The 12429-nt window shown below is 45.2% G+C and overlaps 1 protein-coding gene across 9 annotated transcripts in view; it reads left to right on the top strand.

Moving 5' to 3' along the window:
• The window catches only part of meis2a (Meis homeobox 2a), a 185344-nt gene that overhangs the window by 160111 nt on the left and 12804 nt on the right, over positions 1-12429 (top strand). The gene's annotated exons all lie outside the window — the stretch shown is intronic.

Raw genomic sequence — 12429 nt, 5'->3', positions numbered from 1 at the left:
GGGTGATGTTCAGATTAATTGAACTGACAGCTTCCTTTCAAAATTCCGGGAAGGTATTTGCACGGATTTCAGGTCTTACACAAACTTAATTATATGGAACCCCATTTTATCATTCTAATTCCATGTAGCGGGGGTTCTATTTACAAATGACAAGTCTGTGCCTTTTATTCACAGCTTTCCTTAATATATTTATCAAAGCGGGTTCATTTACAAAGTGCTCTATCTGTTGGGTACAGGCAGGCTGACATTAACGAAGCTTTTAGGTTTATCAGACTCGCAGCCTGACAAGCCACCCGAGGGTCAATTGATTTTTTGGTTCTGTGATTCATTTTTTTCTCATTTTTCCTGGATCACAATGAGAAACATGCCTGGAGAATTAGCCTGGTTTGTCGGCCTTATCTATCAGCCCCCTCCCTCGTGCTCCCCCCCACTATCTGACATACTCTGTCTCCTTCGTTTCTCTCTCTCTCTCTCGCTCGCTCCCTCTCTCTTTCTCTCCCCTTCTTTCTCACCCTTTGCTTTATTCCCTTCTAGCCAGGGGAAGTCAAGCTACTTAAATTGGCCACAGGAACCGGTGTTATCAGACTTTAATGCACCCTACAGTGTGGATAGCATTTCAATTACACTAGTAACCAAAGATTAGCCCCCGCTTGCCTGTTTCATGCCTCGTGCCACCGTTTCGGGACGCCATGCACCTTACCTACAGGAGCAGAAAATTGAGTTGCCTTGCCTGTGTCATGGTGATTAATGCAGAAATACTCTGCTAACCTGGGAGGAGAGAGAAATAGACAGAGACATAGACAGAGATAGATCTGAGACGAGTCCCTGCCTTCTCATTGGCCATGAAATTCAAGCCATCCATTTGGTCTGAAAGCATCTTGCACTGTGTAACATCCTTGAGCATACGCACACAGATGCATAATCACAGATGATCACAGAGCTGTATTAACTTTACACCAGGCCTCTTGTAAAATACATACCAGTTACTGAAGAGGCTTGGAGTCCATTAGTGTATCTGTGGTGCATCCCGGCTGATGTCGGGAGGCCTGGGTGACTCTGCCACGTTACTGGCTATGTTACAGTAAGGGAAAGGTGAGAAGAAGGTGCAGAAGTTTTCCACTTTTTACTATCTAGGCTAGGTAGCGAGTTATAGTTAAATGTCTGACCTTTTTGTTTTTCTCTTTGATATTTGGTCCAGTGGCTGCTCAGATCATTCACCCCAGATATGACAGAACTTAGCCATATGAAATTCCTGTTTCAAAAAAAACCCCTCAAATTCCTGGCTGGTCCCTTGCATTGTTCTGTTATTCCCTTTGATGCATGGTTACTGCCATGTTACTGACCAGAGAGAGGGAGAGAGAGAGAGATAGCGACAGACAGGGGGGAAAAGAAGCAAAGGATGATTGGGGGGAATAGGGAGGGGATGGCCGCCGTCTTCGGTTTCCAGAGCTCTCCCTCGGGGAAAGGATGTGCTGAATCAGGGCTTTGTCCGCCGGCACAATCGCAGCCCAGCGAGGGCACAACGGTGCACTGTGTGATAGTCAATAGACAGTGCATCTCACTCTCTCCCCTTTTGCCCCATCAAACCTCCCAGCACCATCCCCTCCAAATGACACCTAGCTTTACATTTACCTGGAGCTCACCTGTGCAGGCAGAAAGCAAAACTCAACTGGTTTAAACCCTTTTGTCTCAGCGCCACACTCTGATACTCCGGCGGAGTCTAACTCGAGAATATATAATTAGAAAACAGCCTCACCTGTTTGTAGCCCACACGCCAACAGCTGTTTGATGTTAATAAGGGCAAAGGAAAGGGTTAAAGTCCACAATCTCATTGCTCTGGTGTTGAGCTTATGAGAGGAAAGACTTGATTATCCTGTTAATAGTTTCCCCTGCGTTCAAAGGTGTGTTTGTATGTGCATTATTACTAATGGGAACTTCAGAGATGTGTATGAGTATACAGTGTGTCAGGACACCATTAGTTGACCATTAGATAGTGTGGGGTTTTGTTTGCCCTGCTTACATTTGAGACAGCAGGCGTCATGCTAAGAGAACGTGGGAGTGGTCTGATATGTAATTGCATTTGTTTAAGATTGCAGGAAAAGGTGAGGGCCATGTCACACATGGCATTCTGGGATAGCGAAGTAGGTGAAATGGCAGACAGGTGTTCATAAGCTAAAGAAGCATTTAGAGTTTACAGTGTCTGGCGGCAAATTTGCCTTCCTCAGCAGCTCCCAGTGTCCTGCTATCATTCTGAACTAAATGGAGCCTGACCGAATCCTTTCATGTCTCAGCATCACACCCAGCACGATGTGCCCTCGCTCTCTGCCATAAACACACACACACACACCGACTGTCCTGCCGTTATTTACCACAGCACCAACGGGTACGCGCGCGCTCACACAGGCGGCATGTAACTACACACACAGGGTTATTACATGGGCCTGAGAGATGATGCCGATGACAGATGACTGAAAGAAATGGCATCTAAAAAAAGGAAGGAAATCGGCCCGTCATTATTCCCTCATCTCGCAGGCAGCCAGTTGGCCATTTCCATGGCTGAGTGAGGGGGGGGGGGTTGGGTTGCAGTCGGGTGGGGGTGGGGGTGCAGAACAAATCAGAGAGCGAATATGTCATTTGTTGGCATCGATGATAACTGACTGCTGTGCCACTGGACCACTAATAACAATAAAGAGGGCACTAAGCCACACTCTATTTTTACTTGTCTGCCTCCTCTCTACAGCCCAGGGGAGACTACATGCACAGACACACAAACACACACACAGTGAGGAGAGGCTCCAATTAGCGGCAGAAAGGAATACAATGAGTGAGTTATTAAGACACAGAGGCGGATCGCAGCCAACCTTTGCCCCCTGTCGGAGCACAGGTCACATGATAAGGGAAGGATATCCGCCAGACAACGGCGCCAAGCAGCCTGTGCCCACTGAGGAGATGAAATAGGCTCAATCTCTGTGGCAGTTCAGTGTGGAGTGTGGTGCACTGATTGTTTTCTCTTTTTTTTTTTGACCTTGAACAGTCGCCAACAAATAACTGTACATGTACTGTATTAGCAATAATATGTTTAATTACTCTGTTTTAAGAACAGAAGGATGTGCTCTGACTAAGCCAGCAAACTGCGTTATGTGCGACCAATGTCATTCATATGTCGAGTAACTGAGCAGGCAGGTGCACTGGGGAAATAAGCTAAACAGGACTGAAACAGGATCTTGAAAGAATGCCACAAATAAAATAAAAAATACATTAAATAAATAAGCAAATAAAAAATCAAAAGTCATTACAATTATATGCCTTTTGAACTTTAGCCTATCTATATAGAATCCCGATTATGACCCCCGATTGTGCTCTGCTGTGGCACAGCATGCAGATAAACTGAATTTAGATGGCTCTAAACTGACTGATCTGTAGCTCTCTTCACAGCAGGTTCCCCATTCCCATTCAGATCAACTCATCCTGGATCACCTCTAGATTTTACAGACTTTAAATCACTCGGCGGCGATACAAAGTGGCTGCACTGAAGGTTCATGTGCAAAATGTTAACATTTGTTTGTGGTGTCTGAAAACACGAAAGAGAAAAAGCAAAAGCAAATTTGTTCCTCCACTTAGAAAGCATTTTCCATCCCCCTTTCTCAGGCCAAAGAGACACTTAGGAACACTGCCTTTTACGATTTTATACGATTTTATGATTCTCTGGTTTGGCAGCGACACCCATTATGAAATGCAAAATAATAACTAATATTTTCCAAATGTAACATAAAGTTATGAAACTGGCCTAGCCGCCTGTTTTTCCACATTCTTTATAAGTATTTACGTCTCATGAATCTCACACAGAGGCTTTTGAGGTCCCCCCAACCCCCACCCCGTACTCTGCTCACTGCCCACTCCCTACTTTTCTATCTCTTCTTTTCTACAACATTGGTGGGCTAGTTGACTGAAGTTGCTGGTTATCTGTCTAACTTTGACCCAGATGGAAATGTCATGCCTTTTTTTGGCTTCAACCAGGGACTCCCAGCAGTGGCCATCTCATGCCCCTGGCTTTCTAAATATACAGCCAGAGTGTGGAGAGGTTGTGGCTGCGTGTGTGTGTGTGTCTCTCTGGTGTATCTGTGTGTGCAAGCATGAGTGTATATGTGTGTCTAACTAAAAAGAGAGACTATCGGGGTGCTGCCAACACAGGCATCATGATCCCTCTCATTTAGGGACCGCTAATTGGCAGTTAATTAGCAGAATTGACTCTGTTGTCGGATCCCAAGTGCCATCCCCCCTACCAACACCCTCTACCCGCTAAGTTCATTTGATCTGGCTGCTTTCTTGATGCTGTAATAATAATCCTGTTTCATCTGTTTTGGAGGAAGAAACACATTTAGAAAAACATATTCTCACTATTGGCAAGATTAGAACAGAACGGGCTCTTTTTTCGTAGCAGGTTTCATTTTCTTTTTCATTTTGTTCAGCGGTTGTTACAGATCCAAATATCTGTTAACTGCACCATCTAGACACATGCTTTACTCACAGTTTAAGCCATGGGAGTCTTAAACAGCTGACACTAATGTGTGCCACCGTGCTCTCACAGTATATGTGAGTACATTAGCCCTGCTGAAATTCTCACTGTGATTAACAGGGCTCACTAACATTTTTATCAGGCACTGGGGGCACGCTGACTCGTAGCATGGTATGGACACCCAACGAGGCTATGAAGCAACCCAGTGCCCACCTCTGTATGAGTTATGGAAAACAGGTGGTACTTTCACAAAAACTGGCAATGTCGGCTGATCGTGCACGAAAACGAATGCCTTTTTTAACTTGTTTTCCCATTGCAAGCTCAAGATTCTCCAAAGCGCAGACGGCATGCAAGAAGAACGAAGCCAGACCAGGCAAGATAGAGCGGCAAAGAGCTAAAAGAGGCATTACAGAGAAAGCATTAGAGAGAGATGGGAGGAGGGAGGTCTTTGTACTTCTCTGCTCCTTTTGGCTCTTTTATTCCTCAACGGCTTGGTTTTTATTGGTGGGTCGTTTAATAACAAGGGCTCTGCTTTTGAAATGAAGTCGAGCTGCGTTTGCGTGGGCAGGCCCCCCTTTTTTTATTTTAAGATGGTAATTTCTGTACTAGGGGTGAGAACTGGGGAGAGATCGAGAGAAAGAGAGAGAGAAAGAGCGAGGAAAAGAATCCACTAAAGAGAGAGAAAGAGGGTGAGAGTGTGGGAGAGGGAGAATTCAAGGAGAAAACAAGGCAGAAAAGTAGGTTAATTTATTTCATTTGTAAGAAGAGAAAGAACTTAAAAAGAAAAAAAGGGTTGATGATAGTGAGAAAGAAAGTGTAGGATGCTGTTTTCATGAACAAGCAGCTTAATGCACACGGGCAGCCACAGTAAGCCTGCTAGAATCTCCCTGCGCCTGAGGCCATCTGTGAGCAGAATAGCAATTTTATTACTTTGTCATTAAACCAATTTCACAGCAGTATTGTTTGTTAATGAGCAGCCGCAAACGAGCGAAGATGTCACGTACTAGAATAGCAGCAAGATTTGTGACCCCAGCACTCCTCTATCTCATTCTCCCAACCTCTACCTCATTCTTATTCTTCTTCTCTTTCTGCCATCATCTTCTTTCTTTGCATCCTTACTGTCATCCTTTCTCTCTCTCACTCTTTCTGCCATCCTCTCATCCTGCTCATCCCTCCCTTTCTCCCTCCTGTTATAGAGATCCCTGGCCAATAAAAGGGGGAAACTGCTGAAAGATAAAATGCAAAGTCTATACAGTCGAGTCTCTGTTTATGAGCTTCCATTTGCCTTTAGAGCTCATTGGGACGAATAGTTTCTCCACAGGCTTTCAGGGTGTGCTGCTGGAAAGCCTGGCATATTGGCCTGTTATTTAGCTCTAAAGCCTGACATGGGTGCCAACATCAAGTGCCAACAGAGGGACTAAGCATTTGAATAGGTGCATAAGTCCCTTGGATTGTATGCTGGATGATGTCATGCAATAATTGTGATTTTTCAAAGTTGCTCAGAGCGCAAGGCTCGATCCCCGATTTTTATTGTGTTGTGCATTTCTTTTTAAAAATCGAACTTAAATTTTGGCAGTTATGTTGAATAGTCTGGTTTCACAAAGAAAGTCATGAACTTCAGCTGTTGTGATGCTATATGTGTTTTTATGGGTAGTCGCTCTGTTTATGTTTTTACTTGGGAGGTCATCTGGCGCAGATTCTTGGTCTTTTTGTGGCTTATGACTGAGAGCGAACCAATGACACACAGGGAGAGAGACAGACAGAGGGAGAGAGAGAATTAAACTGAGGCCCCAGAGGATCAGACAACCTGACAGAGTAGATTTGGAATAATTAGTTTTATCTGCTGAGGGAGATAGCCAGCGGAGCTGTGTGTTAGGCACAGGGTGCTGCTATGTGTGCCTTGGTGGTGATGTGAATTAGGAGAATGGATGTTATGTATGTGTTTTTGGTGTGTGTGTTCAAAAGCAGGGGTGGGGTGTAGAGGACTAAAAGGGATAAAGGTGACCAGGTGTAACAGAATGGCCTTGAGGGTATATGTGCGTGTATGTGTGTGTTTGTGTGTGTTGGAGCCAGAGAGGACAGGAGCTCCTTCTTTGGCTGAGCTCTTTAAACTCCCTGAACCTTACCAAGGTATTTTCTCTCTGTCCAGGCACGCTCATTCTCTCACTCTTTCTGTTACTCTCTGTTTTCCTTTACCTCCTCCTTACACAATTTGCAATTCCCTCTGTCCTTGTGTTTGGGTGCACGGTAACACGATGTAAATAGGCATGTTCGTCTGTCTTTGCTTTGTTTCTGTGGTGCCATATTCAAAATAAGCTCCAATTACCACCCACTCCGTCCTTTAAGACGTGATGAAAGTAAATGTGGTCGGGACAGAAAACGGGAGAGAGTTGTAATCACATTGTTAGCAACACTGCAGTGTAATATTCTTACCTGTTGTGCGCTTGTGTATTTTCTGAAGCTGTGATTCATGGCCCTGTGCCCTCTGTGGCTTTGAGGTGTAGGCCAATAAGCCCATCACGGGAGACCCTATAAATCAATATAGTCCTTTGTTGGTTTAAGCCATGCTCTGCCCCAGTTCAGGCCTGTTATGGATGAGATATCAGTAGACCTGGTGCCAAGCAGAAAAGGGAAGGGAGAGCAGGAGGGGGAGAGAGGGAGGGCCTCTTCACAAAAACAATCCAATCTTAATTGGAGTGTGGCCCAAACTCCTGCACATATCAAACCTGCTAATTTGCAATTTGGGAGAGGTGAGAAATAAACAGAGTAGCATGCTGCCACGTTCTCTGCAAGCAAACAGACACACTTTGATGAAGTTATCAGAGGTAGCTTGAGGAATTAGCCAAGATTATCCAACACCATAACATGCATAACAAGATACAGAGATCTAGAGGAAGCGCTGGCAAAAGGAAAGGGAAAGAACAATGAAAGGCATATTACCCTAATCTTGGGTTTCTCTATTCCCACCCTTATGAATATTTATTCCTCCCATTACTGGTGATGATGTTTCAATTGGGACTCTGTGAGCACGTGAGGTGGAATGGGGTGTCAGTCTGGTAGTAGAGGGTGTCAAGCACCCAAGATATGCCTGCTTTATCATCCTTTTGTTATATATTGAATAGAATAGAATATTCTTTATTGTCATTGTCACAAGTACAATGAAATTGAAAGATGTCTCCGGTCAGTGCAACATCACGAAAGATAAATACTTAAAAACTATAATAGATATGATATAAAAGATAGAAATACATATAAAATACAGTGTTCTCATACAGTAAATACACCCAAGCAATCCAGGCCTAAGGCCCCATACAGACACTCAACATACGACCTAGTTGATATATCACTCAAACAATCAATCACTCAGTCAATTTGTTAGCGCATCCAACAAAACATGTCTGAAAGCATTCCAACATCAAGGGCACAAATGACAACAGGGGCAATGAAAGTCATCTACTTTTAGTAGCATTGAGACATGATATTGCAATTGGGTAGAAACTGTGTTTGAGTCTGTTAGTCCTTGTGTATGTTGTTCTATACCGTTTACCTGAAGGCAGCAGTTCGAACATGGAGTGTCCAGGGTGTGAGGTGTCCTTTATGATGTTATGGGCTCTTTTGAGGCAGCGGGAACTGTGTAGGTCTTTCAGTTTGAGGAGAGGGCAGCCGATTGTCCTTTGGGCAGCGTTGATTACTCCCTGGAGTGCTTTCCTCTGAGCCACTGTGCAGCTAGCGTACCATATGCCTATGCAGTACGTTAGTATGCTTTCGATGGAGGCTCTGTAGAAAGATACCAGCAGTCTCTGTGTGATGTTGTTCTTCCTAAGCACTCTCAGAAAGTACAGTCTCTGTTGTGTCTTTTTCAGTAGCTCAGAGGTATTCACACTCCAGGATAGGTTTCCCTCTATGCTGACTCCCAAGAAGCGGAAGTCTGCCACCCTCTCCACACAGTCGTCGCTGATGATTAGTGGTTGGATTTCTGTCTTGTGTCTTCTGTAGTCAATTATGAGTTCTTTGGTCTTTTTCGTGTTTAGGAGAAGGTTGTTATCCTTGCACCATGAAGACAGCCGCTCCACCTCATCTCTGTAGGCAGACTCATCTCCCCCAGATATGAGCCCCACCACAGTAGTGTCATCTGCGAACTTTACAATGGTGTTGCTCTGGTGGGCGGGGGTGCAGTCGTGTGTATAAAGCGAGTAGAGCAGTGGACTAAGCACGCAGCCCTGTGGCGACCCAGTGCTTAGATTTAGGGCTGGAGATGTGTAACGTCCCACTCTCACTCTCTGTCTGCGGTCGGTGAGGAAGCTATTGATCCACTTACAGGTGCTGTGAGGAAGCCCTAGGTCTTTTAGCTTGGCGTCCAGTTTGTATGGAAGAATGGTATTAAATGCCGAGCTATAATCCACAAAGAGCATACGCACATAGCTTCCTTGCCTCTCCAGATGTGTTAATGCTACATTGAGTGCTGTTGCTATGGCGTCCTCTGTCGATCGGTTTGCTCTGTAGGCAAACTGGTGTGGGTCAAGGCTGCTGGGTAGGGCTGCTGTGATGTGGTAATGCATTTGTATTGTATGAGATACATTCTTTATAATGTATTTGGATAGTTGAAATCTAAAGAACACGGATGGCTGAGAATTGAGTTTTCTGTATTTTGGGGCTTTTACTAGACGTGTCATATAAAAACATCCCACATGTCAGTTCAGAGGCTTAAGTTTAAGGACCTTTAAGGATCTTCTGCAGTGTAGGCTTAATAGAATGTGGCTTTGTTGTATTTGTTTAAGGCTGTCACATATGAAGGAGGCCAGTCAAAGCTTTTACACAGTTGGTGGTAGAGCTGATCTGAGAGGCAGAGGGCTCGCTTCAGGCCACCAAGCACATCAGAGTCCCTGTGGTCTGCTCCACAGTGTCACTGCTGCTTCTGCCAGCAGTCCCTTCCACAAACAACAGCTATTTATATCACTAGCCTGCTGCTGGACTTTTTAGCCCTAAACTCTGCTTCTGACTGTGCCGGCGCATGTGTGTTTGTGTGCCTGTGAGTTCACTCGTGTGTATTTCAAAGCGATTATGTGCAATTGAAACTCAGATTAATTATTCAATAGGGAAGTGAGAGGCAAGCTGACAACATTTAACCGGTGACTCTCTCGCGGTCACTAATATGTGCTAGACGCAAACTCGCTCGCTCAGACAACATCATGGAAACGTGCTCGATGGAAACACTCAGTCACACGCCAGAGACCCAGTGATGAGAAGATGATGACATCCCAGAGGGAGGGAGAATCCCTTCCCAAATATACACACACAGACTGAATCCTGTACTCTGCAGTAGTCTGGTTCTGAAAGACTCTCAAGTGCAGCGGCACCTAAAGCCAGGCATTAGAGAATCTCACTGGTCGATCCACTAGGTTTAGGTGTCACTTTTTAATTGCTCAAACTGCAGTGCATTTTCACTGCCCTAAATTCACGGTTAGTAGCACACCAGCATGAGGAGTAAAAACTTCAAGAGCAGGGGGAGAATATGAATGTATACATATGTTTGGGAACGGGGTGGTAAGATGAGGGCACCTTTTATTTTTAATGCCTTCTAATACATTTTTATATTCAGGAGTGCAAGCTGTCTGCAAATGTGAGAATACATGTACATTATGTGTGTGTGTGTGTGTGTGTGTGTGTGTGTGTGTGTGTGTGTGTGTGTGTGTGTGTGTGTGTGTGTGTGTGAGAGAGAGAGAGAGAGAGAGAGAGAGAGAGAGAGAGAGAGAGAATGTAACTGTTGCTCTTGGCAGGCCCCCTCTCTTCTTCTCTTTGAGCTGAACCCATTACAGTCTTATAAAAGGGGGAGAGGAGAGAGGTTTGATATGAAGCAAAGGAAATAGATTGGCCTTATTTCCTGTCTGGCTGCCACAGAGCAGACACTTGTGTTGCCTAGACGATGCAGGCAATTGACACTCAATTTTGTTTGAAATATCACGCCTCTATCATGTCATTATCAGCTTCTCATGGTAATCCACAAAGCCGCACTGTTTGATATCTGACAATAAGGGGGAGTCACAGAGTCACGGAATCTCTCACTCGATTACCAGGCAGAGAGAGAAAACGGGGTTGAGAATGAAAGGGAGCAGAAAACGAGAGAGCGGGGAGACAAAAGACGGGGTGAAAGAAGAAGAGATGGAAAGATAATTCAGGGGAGAGAAGCGAGAAAAGCCACAGATTTTCTATGTTGGCACTAAGAAGTGGAAGGAAACTGAGATTATACCTGCCCACTTCGCAAAGACATGAAAAGGAGTCCAACAGGTCTGGCATAGTGGAGGGGGAAAAAAAGAGAAGCGAATGTGGGCAATAGGGGTGGCACTCTTCACAACTGTGAAATTGGGGTGATCTTGTAAGCACACCCACTCATCTCAGGAGAGTTGATGGGTAGGCTGGGGTAATGATAGTGCTGCAGTCAGTTTCTCTATTCCCCCTGCCTGGCTGTGTGTGTGTGTGTGTGTGTGTGTGTGTGTGTGTGTGTGTGTGTGTGTGTGTGTGTGTGTGTGTGTGTGAGAGAGAGAGAGAGAGAGAGAGAGAGGCAGCCTGCCAGTATGTGTTCTGTGTATCTGTTCTATTTCTTGCTGGTCCTTCGTGAAAGCAGGAAAACCTCACCCATCCAAAAGGTGAGAAGCTGGCTTATGAGGAATGAGCGTTACCTTCCAGCGCTGACGGCCTCTGTCACGCGCTATGTACTGGAGCCTTTGACGAGGGCTAATATTGACCTAAGAATGTTGGTTGTTTTCAGGCGCTCTTCAAACAAGAAAAAATGCAGCTGTTGGTCCCTCGGCTCCTGTGCAGGCAGAAAATACCTTTTGTACACCTGTGCACATTAATAAGGTGTTGTCTTAAGGTGGGTGTGGGAGCAGGGAGGGGGGGTGTCTTGCTAACAAGAGATTTGTGGGATCAACTCCTTTCGTATTACCCCTGTCGAGTGGCAATCGGTTAAAAAAAGGAGGAAGTTAATGAAGGAAATATTATACATGAAGGAAAATGTTAAGAGACTGTGTCGATAGAACAATGCAGATGAGATGATTTGGTCCTTCTTTCTTACTTCAGAAAACTGGTAGTGCTAGGGCAAGTTAGTAATGCTGGGTTGCTACAATAAGGTCTCTTTCATACAGGTGTGTTGACGCCTGGGGCAGGCTTGGCCTCAGTCCCTTCCATTCACCCTGGCTGATTTGAACAATAACTATCGTATCTTTTAAAAGAGAAGGGAGGGTGAAGCGTCAAGAAGTAGATGCCTAAGAGCTCTGTTGGGGCCAAGAAAAACCCCCGCTGCCGTTGTCAGAGCTTGTTGATGTTGTAGGGAGGAATTTTTTTTTCGTTTTTGCCCCCACCCCCATAACCCCCACACTTTTTTTTCCCACTTCTGCGCTGGATTTGGTGTTTTGTGCCGTAGGACAGAGTGTGGTGAGGAGACAGAGGAACAAAGTGCTGCTGTGTGGAGCAGCAGCTGCTGCTTGCCGGATCAAAGGGGCAACAAGCGTGGTCTTCCTGGCCCAACGCTGCTCTGGAGGTGTTTGACGGACAGTCAGCAGCTGGTGCCGTACAGCCCGCCCTGTAGGGGTCAGGCTGCTGGACTGCAAGGCCCAGAGGTGACATACCGTCACTGGACAGGGGGAAGAGGGGAGAAGGTGTTAGATGGGAGGGTAAATAGAGGGAGAGATGTCTATGTTTGTTTCTTTTGTTGTGTGTGTTGCTTTGGTGTTTTAGTTTAGAGCGAGACTTTTGGGATTATTGTTCCATATTTCTATCAGATATTTACCCTTTTGTGATGAGTGAGTCAGTTCCCACTTATTCTTCATAATGCATGGATGACGGCTGCCTGGTTTTAAGGCTAAACAATTACTTTCCTAGCGTTGTGCTCCACACTGCAGTATTCCACCTCTTTG

Source organism: Aulonocara sp. 'chitande type north' Nkhata Bay, linkage group LG19, assembly GCF_057382095.1.
Source record: "Aulonocara sp. 'chitande type north' Nkhata Bay isolate Kocher_YH1m ecotype deep benthic linkage group LG19, A_spYH_male_GT1.1, whole genome shotgun sequence".
Classification (NCBI taxonomy): Eukaryota; Metazoa; Chordata; class Actinopteri; order Cichliformes; family Cichlidae; genus Aulonocara; species Aulonocara sp. 'chitande type north' Nkhata Bay.
The sequence above is the reverse complement of the archived record's forward strand: the minus strand, read 5'-3'. Positions and strand labels throughout refer to the sequence as shown.